This window comes from Glossina fuscipes, unplaced genomic scaffold, assembly GCF_014805625.2.
Source record: "Glossina fuscipes isolate IAEA_lab_2018 unplaced genomic scaffold, Yale_Gfus_2 0, whole genome shotgun sequence".
Taxonomy (NCBI): domain Eukaryota; kingdom Metazoa; phylum Arthropoda; class Insecta; order Diptera; family Glossinidae; genus Glossina; species Glossina fuscipes.
In genome coordinates, this window is record NW_023998414.1 from 30,483,568 (window position 1) to 30,500,083 (window position 16,516).

At 31.9% G+C, this 16,516-nt stretch overlaps 1 protein-coding gene across 3 annotated transcripts in view; it reads left to right on the plus strand.

Annotated features, from left to right (window-relative positions):
• The window catches only part of LOC119639688 (SH3 and F-BAR domain-containing protein DDB_G0274695), a 61,401-nt gene that overhangs the window by 10,499 nt on the left and 34,386 nt on the right, over window positions 1-16,516 (plus strand). The window contains exon 1 of one of the 3 annotated variants that reach the window (XM_038037269.1): window positions 15,361-15,452. The exons of 1 other annotated variant lie outside the window; for it this stretch is intronic. The gene's annotated coding sequence lies outside the window, so the exon portion shown is untranslated. Of the gene's footprint in view, window positions 1-15,360; window positions 15,496-16,516 lie in introns of those variants that run through there. One more of the 3 variants, XM_038037260.1, reaches the window with a different exon arrangement.

Here is a 16,516-nt window from a genome sequence, read left to right on the forward strand (position 1 = left end):
ATGTAAGCTTGCCTCTCTTCGTCTCTCTGCCCGATCTTTGTCGATATACCTTTGCTTTCAATCTATAGCTAGCAATTTTTCATGTATTCGCGCGTTTTATTTTTTTATTTTGATTTTTTTTTTTTGGTCTCCTCGTATATAAGCGTTCCTATGAAAACTAAACACTTATATGGCAATCAAGTGTAGTGCTTAGTATTTTATGACGCGAACTGGTGATGAAAAACAAAATCTTTGATAAGAAAATTAATTTTAGTCAATTTGGATCATGCCAGGTAATGTTGTTCTTCATCTCTTCTTACGCCTTTTAAGGAAGTAACGCGTCAAAATAAATGAAATGAAACCAGATTAACTGAGGTAGGACAGCGAATGGCAAAGTGTGACTCGCGCGAGCTGTATGCGTCTCTTTAACACTTTGCATCTATTCTCCCGAAAATGAGTATACGTTGGCGAAGAGAGCACCCTCTGTTGTTGTTTAATTTTAACTTTTTCGCATAACTCTCCAATAGACGCGATTGAATCTCATTTGTTGTGTACGAGCGTACGGTGGAAGCCTCAGGCTTCATTATCACCTTATGAAAGCAGATCACTACTAATAGTTCGTACAGTAGGTTCGTGTTTAGGCATCCGCTGATAAATGGTGTAAGTGATTCACCGGCCCTGTTAAATGTGCCGGTCCCGTCTATTTAGCAACTTTAGGCTCATAAATTCTTAATCAATTTGGATCATGTCTATTATCTGATCTCCACATCTGACTCAATATAAATTCGCAAAAAAAGATTCTCTTTAGAGTTCGGGCACTGTCGATGTCAAGTACCTCAGTAAGACATAAAACTAGTTAAGCAAGCCATAAATCAAAATCAGGTAATACGGTGTTGAAGTATGGATTACTAGGCTATTTCAGGTTTGCATCCTCTTGCGCATCACCATGCACCGGTTATGCCCTATGATGCTTCAATTTCCATCCTAGTGCGAAGTTTGCTTTCGTTTAGGTGTCGTTCTCCTCGTGCAATAATATGTTTTCTCTTTCACACTAAACGATTTAATATAGATCGTAATGAACTAGCCTTCTGCTATATATGTATAAGCTCAAGACTCTTATTATCCGTATTAATGTCAAATTTAGGCGAAATTTAGAAATTTTACCTGAACTGAGACGAAATGAATGAACAAATAAATAACACTTCCCCTTGTGAGGTTGACTTGGGATATTTTGAAATACAGGAATTTATGCAGTTCGAAATTTGGATGTCTTTGCGCTGATTTAAAAAAATTGCAGAAAAAAAAAAAGAAAAAACAAATGTGAGAGAGAATTTAGTTCACAGACCTGCAGAAGGAAGATATGATCATATGTGAAGAGGAGAAGTCTACATGTTTCTGAATAAATTCTTGTTAGTGCCTCTATTCACACTTGACTTCTTATCTATCGCATCATCTACCTAGACGTTGTAACTTTCCTCACAGAGCAAGATTCGGGGGAAAGCTAAAACTGTTATCATCACTTCATGTAGAGCGGGTGTGCCAGCTATGCTTCTATGTTTCTTAAATATGGCCATGCCGTAGATATAGATCACAAAATCTGGCATTTGAAAGGTGATGATCGGCAATCAGTCGCGTATTCAATCGTCGTCAATTTTTATATTGACAAAAAAGAAAAATATTCCATCACAAAAAAAGCCCATACATATAGAGTCCTATGGAAGATGAAATCTATTTTTCAACTCTGGATTATCGCGTTTTAACAACAATTGCCTTTGAATCGTTTTCTTCGCTGCATTTCTTCGCTTATTCGTTTTCATTTTTGGCATATCCTTGTGTATTCGTGTCTAATACCACAAGCAATTGTTCTTTTTTTTTTTTTTAATAAAGTCAAAAATTACACCTTTTCATGTGCACGGCATCCTCTCAAGAGACTAAAATATTTCATGCACAATTTTAAATCGCTGTTCCTGCTCATTATCGTTTGGTGAGTTAACCTTTCACTTTTGCGATGGTATATATATGTGACATCAGTTAGTATATCGAAAAAGTCTTTCAGCGAATTTTATCTAAATTAGTGAAAATCTATTAGAAAATCTTAATTCGATGATTGGTATGACATCTATTAAAAAATCCTACATTTGATTATCGCATAAAAAGTGAAGTTGTGGAGCAAATAAATTTTGTAAATAGTTTTTACAAAAGTCATTTAATTATTCTGAACATGATTCACTAACTGTTTCCGATTCATCACATATTATATATATATATAAATAATATTTTTTTTTAGTAGAAAACTATTTTTACAATAGTACGTACAACAATTGAATTCCATTGTAAAACATTCGCTCATTCATAAAACGTTAAAAAATGGAAGTAAGTAAAAAAAAAGTAATAAAAAGAGAGAAACAAAAGAATAAACGATTCGAAAATGCAAAAAGAAACAAAAGCAACAAATTAATGATAATAAGCAAAAAAACAAGTTATAGTCATTTTCGTTACTCTCTCAGAGAGAAATTGAATCGATTTACTATTCAGAGCTGAATACGATCGATTTGGCTTTGAAAAGCTAATGCTTTCTATTTGCATTTTTTTCTTTTTTTTTTTTTTGTTTCTTAATACAAAAAGCAAAAATGCTTTTTTCACCTAAAAGCTTTTCGTTGTCATTGCGTCATAATAAAAAACTATTGTAATTTCCGTCTTAATATGTTGTCTTCGTTGTAAGTTTTCGGGTTAGATCTTGGATATTAAAGTAATCTAGCGAATCCAAAACTCTCTTAAACAATGTCCAATAAGAAAAGTTTATTTTCTCTTTCTCAAAAAGCTTTGATAAATTTTAAAATGGTTCGAGTCCTAAGTACTATAATTTACGATAAAATTGCATGCGTTGCAGGCAAGATGTATATATGCGTTCTTCGTTTAACACACATTTATTCATACCGCGTCGTACTATTTACTTATTTTTTTTTTTTTGAATTTGAACGTAATATAAAATAATTTAATTGATTTGAGTGAGATATAACGTAAATTAAGATAACGTGTTGTAACCAAATCAAGTCTCAAGGCGTAAATGTAGAACTATATATATATCAAAAAACTTCGTTTCAAACATACATATCGAAGATGAGAAAATTTTTTCAAGTTAATTTCGAGTTTTTATGTAAATTGCAGTTAATTTACTTTCTTTTTTCTGCAAGTTGATTGAAATGCTCTTTTTATTAAAGATAAAATAAAATTAAGGGCAAAAAAAATCAATTGCAAAAAATAACACATTTTCGAATATATTCGATTTGTTGAAATCGCGTTATGTCAAAAAGGTGTAAATTTCGTATCGTGTTGCATCGAAAGTTTGCTTTAAGGGTAACCGTGTCAAACGAGGGTCGTTTGTATAGGATTTTTCGTAAGAATTATTCCATTGAAGGGTCAGCTATTATTCTATTCTATTGGCAAGGGGTCAGTGATCGTTTTATTTACGAGTAAATTTGTTTGATGAACGATGCTTGGAGTTTTTTCAACGCACTGAGCTTGTTGTAAATTGTTTTTATTGAAATTTTTTTGTTTTACTTTAAAGAAGTGCATTTTATGCACTACACCGTTTACTTGCATGAAGACGCAATAAAGTTTTCAATATTTATGCAAGGGAAGCTTTTGCTTTTGCAAGCACAAGCATAAAGTGAAGAAGCGATTTGTTATAATATATGCGAAAAGCGTAGCTATATTGACAGCATTTGTGTTTGGGTTGTCAACTTTGCTAAAAGCTCTTTTGTTATAGCAACGATATAATAAAAATGACGAATTTGACTTATTTATTATAATACAATTTTATGCATGATATAATATATTTATGTAAACTATGTAATGTGGAAAGGTTTTATTTACAGAAAGAAAATATTTTTCACATTGGGATTGAAGCAATATTTCAAAACTACATTAATCTATTTTATATGTTCGGAGCGAAGTGTTTTTTTACACAAGTTGTGTCTTGCCTTACAACAATATATATATATATATATATATATATATTTATAATTTATTTAATATTTGTAATTTATTTAATAATAACACAGTTTTCATTCCTTTTCAGGTAAGTTGAACTACAAGATATCAAACTTTTCAAAATAATTTCTGGAGCATCCAAACCTATTTTTATATGACAGGTAATAGATATTTTCTTTCAAAAATTAACAAAATGTTTTTTTTAAAAATAATAATTTAATCTTTCACTGTTTGTCTCAATTACATACGCATAATGTATTGTAATACTTTAATTAAAAGAAATTTTGATTTAATTGTATTTTTTTTTATTTTCTTTTTTTATATTATTTATTGAGATATTTATGCCGTAATGCCATATATAAATATATATGCATGAAGCAGTATGTTATTGTTGGAAACCCAATTCTCACAAAATGTATTATTTATTTATTTATTTACAATTTTTTTTGTTTTTTTTTTTTTTGTTTTTTTGCTTAATGTTAGTTTTATGGCATTTTTTTAATGTTAAAATAAACTAAAGTAATTTTCAGAGTTTTCATGATTTGTGCAGTCGCATACTGTGCAAATTTATGCGTCTGAGCAGCATTAATTATCATTTTCAGGTAGAGTTGATGCTTGAAAATGATGTAAAAAACTTGTTGAAACAAAATGTAACGTTATATGAATAATTACCACTCTTAACATAAACAATAGCATTTTCTTTTAGTGCACACCTCTAAATATATAGTATATAAATGCGTGGAGTGGACTAATTATTTCTGACTGCGTCTAGAAGGTTGGAGGATTGACAATTTTTAATGCATCATCATATGCTCATTAAAATTCCTAGCGCCCCATTTCTAAACGCATTAGCATTAGCAAAGGCAGATAGTTTTTTTCTCTCCATGCGCCCATTTGTTGTGTTTTGTTTTCTTTCATTTTCAATGAAGTTTTGTTAATCAACTAAGTTATCTTTTCTGAAAAGTTAGTGGACCTGTTTTTGTTCTTGCTTCGCCTTTCTTCTCGTTTCTTTCACTGTTTAGCATAGAAATCACTAAGAAAAAATGAGAGACAAGTTTAAGAAACGACAGCAAGGACTTTCGAAAGAATAGATTCAATCACGTTATATTATTAGATATGAAGCGGCTTTGCCATCGCTGAGACGATGTCCATATAATGTTCACTATACTGCGTTTGTTAGCGGTATATTAAGTACTTAACGATCTAAGCAACACCCGGAAAAGCTTAAGACAGACCTACCAATCGTTTCAGAATCATTTCATGAATCGACGTAAGGATTTTTCTCCATGTGCGCATCTGTCCGTCTAATGATTGCGCTTAGGTGGCAATTTTCAGAAAACGAAATGAAGGAAATTAAGGACGAATTAAAGACGAAGCCTATTGAGAATGAATTGGATCGACCATGTAGGATTGGATTGTCCATGTAGGACCGCATTTTGAAATAGTCATTGTGTGACATAAATTTAATAATGCAAAATGGAAGTAAGCCAACCTAACTGTACGTATGGAATGGGATCTTCTTTGTGCTTCGTACAAACGTCGGACAAGGTCGACTTTTAAATGCTCTAAATCGCTTCATCTAGTACAGTTAGTTATTCAGTTGTTTTAGCACCAAACGTTTTATATCAAAAATTACACGTGGAAAAGCATACGTTTCAAGACAGCCAGCATTTTGGAGGATAGCCAAAGAAGGTTAAAGGATCACATGACGTAATCCAAATTTAACCAACTTATTTTATTTCCTAAAAATTTTATTATTTCTCAGTCTCCGTCGTAAAAAACTAGAAACTAGATTTTCTTTCCGCGCTAAGAGGTTTGCTTTTCATCATAATCCCTATATATGCTAGGGTCCAAATATTAGACCCTAGTTCCCTACTGTTCATTTTTTTTGCTAAATACCAGACACTATGGACCAATTTTCATCATAAGATAATAAAAAATTAAATCTTATTCTTATGCATAAGAAAGCTTGCATGGAGTGGGGTCCAAGAAATGGAACCAGGTGATTTAAATTTGGTCCATTTAATATTTATGTCACAATGACTATATATGAACAAATTTTCATCATAAAACATTAACAATCCGATTTATTTGGTAGATAAGGGCTTATATATCTTGAGTATCCTTATATGTGGTGTCATCCGAAAAATGAACTTATTTGGTCGAAATTCGCTAAGGTTAATTTCTTTCTCAACTTATGAACTAATTTTCACTATGAGATATTGAGTATTAGACCTTTTTACCATATAAAGATTCACTTTTGGTAGGAACGGCTATATGAGAGGGGGTTCAAAAGATTCCTCCAGCCGAGCAAACATTTTCATACCAATTTGAAATATTGAAATACTATTACTGAGCGATTTTTACCGAGAAATTATGAAATTTGCTATGTTTTCCCTACAATGGCTTTTCCGAATACGGTGTTATATGGAAAGTATTCGAAGAAGTGGTACGAGTCTAATCATTTTCAACAGCGTTCCTCGTTCGGCGAAAATACGCCAGTGTATAAAATTTCATTAAAATATCTCAAGTATTACGACATGTTGTTTGAACACCAAAACATAAGGGGGACAGATTAGCTTAGACTGGTTCGAAAATTTGATTTTGAATTGGTCGTTATAAGAAGAGGTAACCCTATCCTAAGTTCTTCTGCTCATATGCGCCTGAAGAAAAACTGCGAAGCTTACACATGACGCACTTCTTATAGGCACTAGTCATGCTCTTTCGACAAAAACGGAGTATTTTTATATTTTTATTGGGCAGTTAACTGGCAAGGGATACCAAATATATTTGTGAGCATTTGCTCGACATAATTAATAGAGCTCCTAATACGAATTTTGTTTACTTGCAATTACAACTTGTACTACTTGAGATAAGGGATATGCAAATCTGTTAGGAGAGGAAGAGAGAAAGAGCAAGAGAGAGAGAGAGAGAGAGAGAGAGAGAGAGAGAGAGAGAGAGAGAGAGAGAGAGAGAGAGAGAGAGAGAGAGAGCGAGAGAGAGAGAGAGCGAGAGAGAGGAAGAAAGATGTACGTAAGATGTGGAATTACTTCAGATATATTATATATATTATATAATCGATTTAGAAACATTTTCTAATATATTGCATGATGTAGTCTGTCCGTCCAATGTATGCTGATACAATAATATTTTTATGTTCAACTTATATGTGCTGATATACTTTTGGGCAAAGAGAAATCCTAATCAAAATGAATTGATTTGGATCAATCTACGTGCCTTGTACATGTTTAGACCGATATCCTTGAAAAGTCATTGTGAAGCGCTACAGAATAGAAGATGCGAAGCACTTAAAAGAAAAGTTTCTTATCTATCGTCCAGCTAAAGTTGTTGCAATTGTTGTCGTTTTATACAATTTTCTCTATATCTTGCAATCGCAAAAGGCGAACACAGATGAGTTGAAGTGTTAATCGTTTCAGCGTAAACTACTACTGCTGAGTGAATAAATGTAATATAAATTCTCTCTTCTTCTTATTCTTCTTCTTCTTCTTCTTCTTCTTCTTAATATCTGGTCTTCTTTAATTTTCTTTGAAATTCTTTGAAATTTACATAACAGTTTCGTAATCTGTTCTTCTTCTCGTACGTAAGTCGTACGAAACTGGCTAAGAATAGAATAGATTTTGTAATTGCATAATTTTGAATTACACTGACCTAATTAATAACCTGCCTGAGTGGCCTGAATGTTGCCTATCAGCAATTATGTAAATATTTCATTAAAAGCCATAAGAAAAGAAGAAGAAGAAGAAGAAGAAGAACGATATACTGGCCGAGCGAGCGTATCGTAAAATCGCTCTTCCCATACAATTTTGCAAGTCATTACATTTGTTGTTGTTATTATTATTTTTATTATTATGAAGTTTATGAAAATTGAAATAACTCACAACTAACTCAACACTGAATCGAATAGAAGTAACAAGAATTTAAAGTTGGCATAATAGTAAACCTCAGATGTTTTAAATGACAAACGTAAACTGTGCCGCTTGATTACCGCTAACTGTAGTAATTTTCACGTAAAAATTCTTAAAAAAAGAAACATCTGTTAAATAAATTCTTGCTTCTCTCTCTCTCTCTCCCTCTCTGGTCAAATCTGTTACAGTTAGTGCTATTATTATTATTATTATTGTTGTTGTTGTTTGTTTGTTTGTTGTTATTGTTGTGGTTATTGTAGTTAATGACTTGCTTGCTGGAGACTAAGAAAAATTCAGTTTAACACATTATGCAGACAAAATACGTTTTATTTACTCGGCACACATGATTATGCAATATTTCGTACGCTTTAGTCTTTAGATAAATTATAGGCATGTATGGCTCTATACCATTGTGCCGGTTATGCATGTTATTGCGTTTAACTGTGCCACGCAATTATTCACTTGTTGCTGTCTTGTGCGGTTTTCTACATTAAACTTTATTCTAAATACGTATAAAGATTTCTTTTTCTTCTTCTTCTTCTTCTCGTTACTCTTCTGATTCTCGCTGAAAAAAATAAAAATAAATAAAATCCTCAAATATATCACATTCAGACGTTTTAAATATACGTATGAAAAAAAAAAAAATAATAATAATAATAATTTCAAATTATTTGTACATATACACGCACACCCATATCTATCCAAACATACATATATGTATATATATATATATATATATATTTCTTTAATATCTTGAATGTAATTACAAATTTTATTAGCCTTTGAAATACAAAACGATTATTGACGGTAAAAAGAAGGAAAAGCAAAAAAAAAAAAAAAAAAAAAACAGAACTAACTCCACATGTGTGGAACGAACGCACACTATACACTTCAGCCACAACTTTCTACTTTCAACCTATAATCATTATACGGATATATTCTTAAGAAGAAGCTTTTGCGAAAACAACAAAAAACTACAAAATACAAAATAATTTACTTCGAATTATTATTGTGCATGCAGTATGAATGTTATTACATTCGTGTCATATCAATAGAACATTTTCTCATATATCAATAAATGGCGCGCATGCGCTCTATGAAAAATACATCATTTATTATCAGAACATCATTTAGATCAGAATTTGAAAGACTCACTCATTCGCTATAATTGCAAGTCGTAAAATGCGTTCGATGTTCTTCTTCGATTTTATTCATTTCATCATTTCATCATTTTATTTTCCTTAAACGATTATGATTGTTCAACCTTTTAACCCGCGCTAATCTGTATTATATATGGGAAAAAGGCGAACTTATTACGGGTCGCATCGATAATTGCTAGCTGCGATAACAATATCTTCAAATTTTTTTCATCTCCCACATAATATCGATAACAGAATTTTATATGTATGTTAAGTTCAAGAAAATTATCGGGAAATGGAAAAATTCTTTTAGTTAGTAGTTATTATCGTTACTCCCCATCGTGTGCTTTCTTCATGATATAACAATTATTTTATTGCTTAATACGTTCTACATAAGACCAAATCCTCGATAAGTTATTCTTTCGTTCTCATCTGATCGATTAATTGTTTTTTTTTTTTTAATTTTTTAATTCAATGTTCGCGCTATCTGGTCAAGAATGCAGTTTAATCGATAACCGAAAGTGAGTTATTGAATGAGAAGAACTTGGATGAGGGTATAAAAGAAACGAGTTGGTGCGAAACAAGCACAGCTATAAGAAGAGATTTCTCTGCAAAACATTTCATGGCAATGGTTTGTTCTTTGCTACGGTATCATAAAACGTTTTCGTTTCCTGGAATAAGGCCTTGATTCTAATCTATAATTTTATGTGTTTTTTTTTTGTCGATGAGCTCGTAAGAAATTAGACAGGTGAAGTTATTATGAGTCGGTTTACCTGACATCCATTTTTCTGTAATTTTTCTTTGCTATAGCTATTAGTTCATTTCGGTAGAGATAGGGGTAAGCAAACAAATCCAAGTGCTTTCTAAAGTAAACAAGACTTTACCAAAAAGACGCATCTTAGCAAAGCCAATTTTTGATTGGCGAGCCTGACCTGAGTCGGAAATATAGGCACATCCATCAATGACGGTTGGAGAAATCGACTTATTGCGTACAAAGTGACAGAGCATCTGTTCATCGCATGCTTTAGATCTGCATTTTGTATTTAATGCTGATTAGGAACTTTTTAAAGGGCTTATGCCGAAGTACGATTCGTTTGTTTCTTCTTCACTGCCTACATACATTGGCTCATTCCGCGACAACTTATCGTTCTCAAAATATATTTTAGAAACTATGCATCAAATTTTTGAATTAAAACTATACGGCTCTCGTTAACGAAAGCGGAAAATCCACAAAAATTAAAGAAAAGCAAAAATTTTTTTTTTCTTATTTCAATGTTTATTCAGTGCCAGTTAAACAACACGAAAAAGAATCCGATAAACCCGATAATAACTGATCCGACTTTGTTCACGAAACGTGACCTAACATAGGTAAAAGCGCTTTCAATATTCGCTTTTAACCCCCTATCACCGAACGATGAGTGGGGTAGTTTCTCAAATCGCTAGCAAAGTTTGTAGAAGGAAGGTGAAGATCGCTCACAAAGTATATGTATTCACGTTTAGTATCCAATTCTCAATCTAAATCAATTATCTGTCCGTCTGTGTAAAGTTTGCGGTAAAAATTCTCGTGGGCGCAAAAGAGAAGCCACCGACTTCAAATGTGGCAGAAACAACTTGGTATTGAAAACAATACTTTCTCCCTATTTACTGAAATATTCTCATGAAAATGTGGATCAGTTATGAAGATGCTTTTCTTAAAAGGCAGAAAAACATCATCATTGTCAAGTTGCTCGAAGGCAAACCAAAGAGAAATTATGACATTTAGAACGATCCAATAGTTTTAATTGTTGAGTGCAAATAATATCGAAAGGATGTTGGCCCATATAGTTCATCAGGATTTGTCAAATTTAACTCCCCATCGATGTCAATTGGTGAGCAAAAGCTTTGACATAAGATCGCAACGGGTAGGAAAAAAGGATCAAAGGAAAAATAATGCTCTCAACGAAGAACGATCCATGATGACAGCAAGCTGGGAGAGGGGCATGATAAAAAATTTGATTAAATTCCAAATACTTATTGATCCCTGTATCTTCACATGCAAAAGTTGAAAACTTTATTCAATCCAAACTAACATAGAAAGAACGACTTTATCAGCTAAAATACGCCCGCAATGTTAAGAAGCAGATCTTACTTGCTAATTATGGGCAAATGTATTGACCGGCTAGGCTAATTTTCGCCCTCATCAGTGAAAATTGGGTATGTATATACAAGGTCTATAAATAAGGCTTTATTGGTCTCCAAACTGAAGCCTGTTGAAAGCCTCGTTATAGTAAAGTTAATGGTGGTTTAGATTTTAAATTTTTCTTTGGAAGGCCAAAATTGACCATTGCGATCATGTTTCCGTTAAATCGATTCACGGATGCATGCAGATGCGTGAAGAGTTCGAATTATTAACGTCTTTTCTTGAAAAGCCTTTGAAAACTCTGCTTGAAATCTTGAAAAAGTTAGTTCAGGACGTATATCCTTGCCGCGGCAGTACTGCACTTTAACTTCTCGCAACTAATTGACGCAAACAAAAAAAAAAAATAAATAAATAAATAAATAAAAAAATTTAATAATTGTATCTCCCTAAGCAAATATCTCTCGTTTATTTTCTTTAAACCTCGAACCGGAAATCATTGCAAAAATGATTATTTTTTCTATTTTTAAGCAAAGACTTCTATGTAAGCAAACGACCTAACGATTTAGTTCGAGTTAAATATATATATATATATATATATGTACACATAAGATGTATGTTGAAAAGGGAAGGAGTGCAAGGACTATTGTATGTAAAAAATTTGATTTTATATTTTAAAAATTTCTCATTATTTCATTTAATTATTCAGTCAAGACATTCGTTTGATAGGAGTAACAGTGTGTAACATGATTTGTGTTTTTAATGTCAATTCAATATCAAAACATCGATAAATAAATTTCATATTGTTTGTTATATATAATTAGAGATCTCTCTTATTATCTAACAGACCTACACGTGCTTTCCTTTCTCGTGTAATATGCAATGAAATGAGCAAAAATTTCTTTATTTTTGTTTTGATCAAAACATTCGTCGTCGTCCGTTGCTCGATGAGAGACTGCAATTTAAAGTTGGGCGATATTTCGTCTGCATACCTAAGCTAACACACAGCATAGTTCGTGTAGTCGTGAAAGAGAGCATGCAAGTGCAACGAGACCAAACAACGAATGACGATATATGTTAAATTTGTCCTTCTGTTTGCAACTTGTTATCAATAAATACTACATTCTACGTATCTTTCGTACAGTGAACGAAAAGTTCATACGCATGATTTGAATTACTTTTGATTAAAGCTTCTATTCGTTTATCAATTTCAATTGCAATCTATTATTTTCGATCGTACTGTTGTATCTATTTCCATTCCAAAATACGAAATATCGGGCTTGGCAAAGAAAACACAAAAAATTCGGAAAGAAAAATTTCTTTGTCAACATAGTTTCCCTTTAGCTCGATACGTGTAGCCTGAACGCTTCCTCTATTTAAAGAATCACTTTGCGAATAATTAATTCTATGGACCCTTTGAAACCAGCAACGGAACGTGAGCTTAGTAACTAATTTTCTTTTCTAAAATAGAACTGATAGTCTATGTTGCTTGTGCTCAGCTTTTTTTTCTGTTAGTTTAAGAATTTATTTTGTTAGTTGAAAAAAAAAAACTATAATAACAACTCGATATGCTTTTCGCAATCACTTTCAATAGCTTCAATATACTGCCTATGTAAAGAACTTTCAAGGTCCCTTCAATCGCAGACTGCACGATAAGTCTATAATCGTCGAGTTTCATTTTGAAGCTTGAAAACCCAGAGAGCGCTATATAAGTTTGATGATGAATTCATTCATATTGGAATTCTTGCCTTTTCGCCGTCGCGATGTTAGATTTTAGAAGTGATGATTTTATTCCATTGTAAATATCGACGTAGACGAGGCTTGGTCTCATGCGTTTCATGTCTGCTAACTTTGTCAGTGATTGTTCTTCGCCATTCCTGATGTTTTTTCCGCCCACTTTATTCGCCTCATTTGGTCACTGCGATGTTTGTCTTGACAGCTCGTTTAAATCTTATCATCCACGAATTTATAAACGTCATAAACGAAGGAGCAGATTCCTTCAGAGGAGAATCCAAATCGACTATAACGTTAGTTGGACGTTGTCAAACATTAAGTTATTTCCATGTTTATAAATTCACTGACACCATTCACTTACTCTAGATAGCTATTAAATAAATAATATCGTAACATTTTCCACTTTTATATTTAAGCTTAACTTAAGTTTAACTTAGCGATTTTCTTCAAACTATTACCGTCATCTATAAGCTAGACCGACATTACTTCTGGATCTGCTTTAGATTTTTCCTAATGAGCAAAAGACCACTAATCACTAATCTGTAAAGCTACGCGTTTCTGTCGGGTTTTCCAAATTGAAGAAGAGGCTGATTAAAGACCTAAAGCTTGATTCATGTATTATTAGTTGAACTTCAAAAATTTGATTGTATAAAACAAGGTGAGACCCGAAAGGGTACAAAAAGAGCACTCTTGTAAAATTTGAGTAGATTATCCTCCCTGGCAGACGATCTTTAAATAGAAAATTTCAGGGTTTAGGTATATGGATCGATGGGAGAAGGGAGCGAAAAAATATGTATCAGAGACAAAACGCATAAATTAATGGAAAGAAGATATCCAAGGAAGGGAAAAATGAAGGAATGAGGAGGAAGAACCAATTGACCCAATTGAACCTGAGCTTATGTAATGAAAATTATGTAAATTTTCATCTGTTCCCAAATATTTCTCGACTTGTGTTCTCACACCATTGGACTCTGAGATTCTGCTTAGAACTTTAGTTAATAAATTCAAAAACTTATTTTATAGAAAACTATTCATGAAGCAGTAGAAGCGTTTATTTCATAGTTCGCATAAGCACATCTGCTCGGTTTCTTGCATTCATGTCTAGGCTTCAAATTATGCTCATCATCTCAAGCAAACAGGCAACGAATATCACAGTTTGCTCTTATGTTTCTTCTTCTTCTTAATCATCTTATTTATCCTACTTTCTCAGGGAATTTTTGTTCATCTTTTTTTTTTTATTTTTTATGATACCCTCAAGCAAAATATAATAATTCGGAAAATCTATATACAATAGAGTTTAGGAATTTTTACTTAAACTTATTTTCCCAAATATATGATGATTATCCGTAACGATATAATATCATAAAGGGCATCGAATTCTTCATTGCGCAGGTTATAGCCTTGAAATGACTGATTGATTGATTGATTATTCTAAAGGTGAAGAAAGAAGTTTAATATGAAAAATTTACCCAAAAGTTATTATTTTCTTACTCATTCCACTTTTTTTTCCCCTTCTTTTTAACAGATCGAGAAAGTTCTTTTAAAATCGCAACATGTTTCCATGAAATTTAAGTAAACGCAAAGTAACTCCAGTCCAGAACTTAGCGAAATTAATGAATTTAAAAGTATAACTTTATTTTTATGGAATATATTTTGAAGGCGGTGAGCATTTTCCGAACAATAATGCTGAGAGGTTATATGTGATAAATAAAAGAGGACATGAATGAGTCATGTGTTCTATCAGTTGTAGTGTTCAATGAAAGTGAAGTGATTTTTCTGAATTTGGCTTAAATAAGTGAAAAATATTTAATGTTAAAACAGAAGTTTCCCCTTCTATACCCCGATACCTGGATTTGACTGCACCTCAGATGTGAAAACTATTGCTTACTACTTGAAAAAGCTAAACAATACGTTTAAGCTGGAAAGAATTGTGATAGAGTTTTCAATAATAGATTGTATACCGGTTCGTAGATTGATCGATTCAATCGATCCAATTACATTATTTCCATATTGAATATGTACGAATGAAAAAATGCACAGAGTTGTTGAGTATCAGTGATTCGGTTTAAATGACACTTTACTCATTTACTCATTTGTTCACTTGATTTTTGCTTTAATTCTTTTTTGCTTGTCTTCGCACACTCTTCGTGGGGAACCTAAAATGCAGTCATAATCACAAGAGCCAGCTGTAGCTGCTTATAGCGCACGCAAACGAATGAGCGAACAAACAAATAACACCTACGGAGCCGGTGAATACCTATTTGAATACAAAGCCAAACAGCAATCAACAGAGTCAGTATAACTTCGTTAACAAACGGTTCCCCATACATATCAAGCGGTTAGATTGATGTTTGTCTTTTTTTTTTCAATTTTTTTGTTTTGTTTTTTCATTTATGAAAAATGCAAGAAATTTTTGAAAAAATTCATTTTGTTTTTTTAAAAAACAACATTTTACTGCGAAAAAAAAAAATAAATAAATAAAATAAAAATTTATGAAAAAAATATTTTTTAATATAATTATCGGTTAGAGACTTAACAGTGCAGTCAAGAGATTATAATGAAAAAGTAACAAAAAAATAAAACCAAAAAAGTGCAAACACCGTTAAACGTAATTGATATTAATAATGCAATAGCATCAACTGTTCAGTTCGGCATTCTCATTAGCCATATTTTAAAGGAGCCTGCCTAACAGTGAGAGTGAGAGAGAGAGAGGCAGAGATTAGGAAGGGAAGGGAAGGGAAGGGAAGGGAAAAACAAGATATGACGTTAGCGGCTCGATACCGATATATGTGATATTAATGATAATAGAAAAATAATGAATAAATAAAATAAGAAAAAAACAAAAAAAAAAAAGAGATTAGCAAATAATTGAAAAGAGATCAAAAAGCAGTTAATTATATTATAAATGCTGCTATTAATTAATAAATTTTATAAATTTCCCTTTTGTGCTTATATTCGATAAACAATTAAATCAATTAACAAATTGTTTGAAAAGTTATAAACAACCACATTTCACATATCGCTAATATTTTTTTTTTTTTTTTGCTTTCTGCTTAATGTGTTTAGTAGTATTTTTCTTTGCCCCCTTTTGTGTTTCGCCCCATTTCATAAAGAGCTATTAATACTAGTAATTAATTAATCTATGTAAAGAAATATATATATATATATATATTGTTGATTTTTTAACATTTTGAAAAAAAAAAAAAAAAAACAAAATTCTTTACCTTTATTTAATAAATTCTGGCTTCACAAGCAGTTCCTCTGGTCTTGTTGTTGTCAGTTTTTAATATTTTGCAATTCTTTCCAATAATCATCGAATTTAAAAGATTTTTTACAATTCTTACTTACAAAGTTAAATAAAATTCGTGCTTGTGACCAATATGTTGCAATATTTAACGATTGCCTGTTTGTTTTTTTTTTTTTTTTTTTTCAAATTTCTATCGTACACGTTTCGCTGTTTGGCTTGACAATTGACCTCCCGCTGTCAACGAACAAAAATATATGTATATATATATATGTAAGTATGTATATATATTGAGCGAGTACTACTGTTACGGCCGTACATGTTTACAAAAAGGTTATTGAAAATATTTGGGAAAATATTCTTAAAAATAATATTAAACATTTTT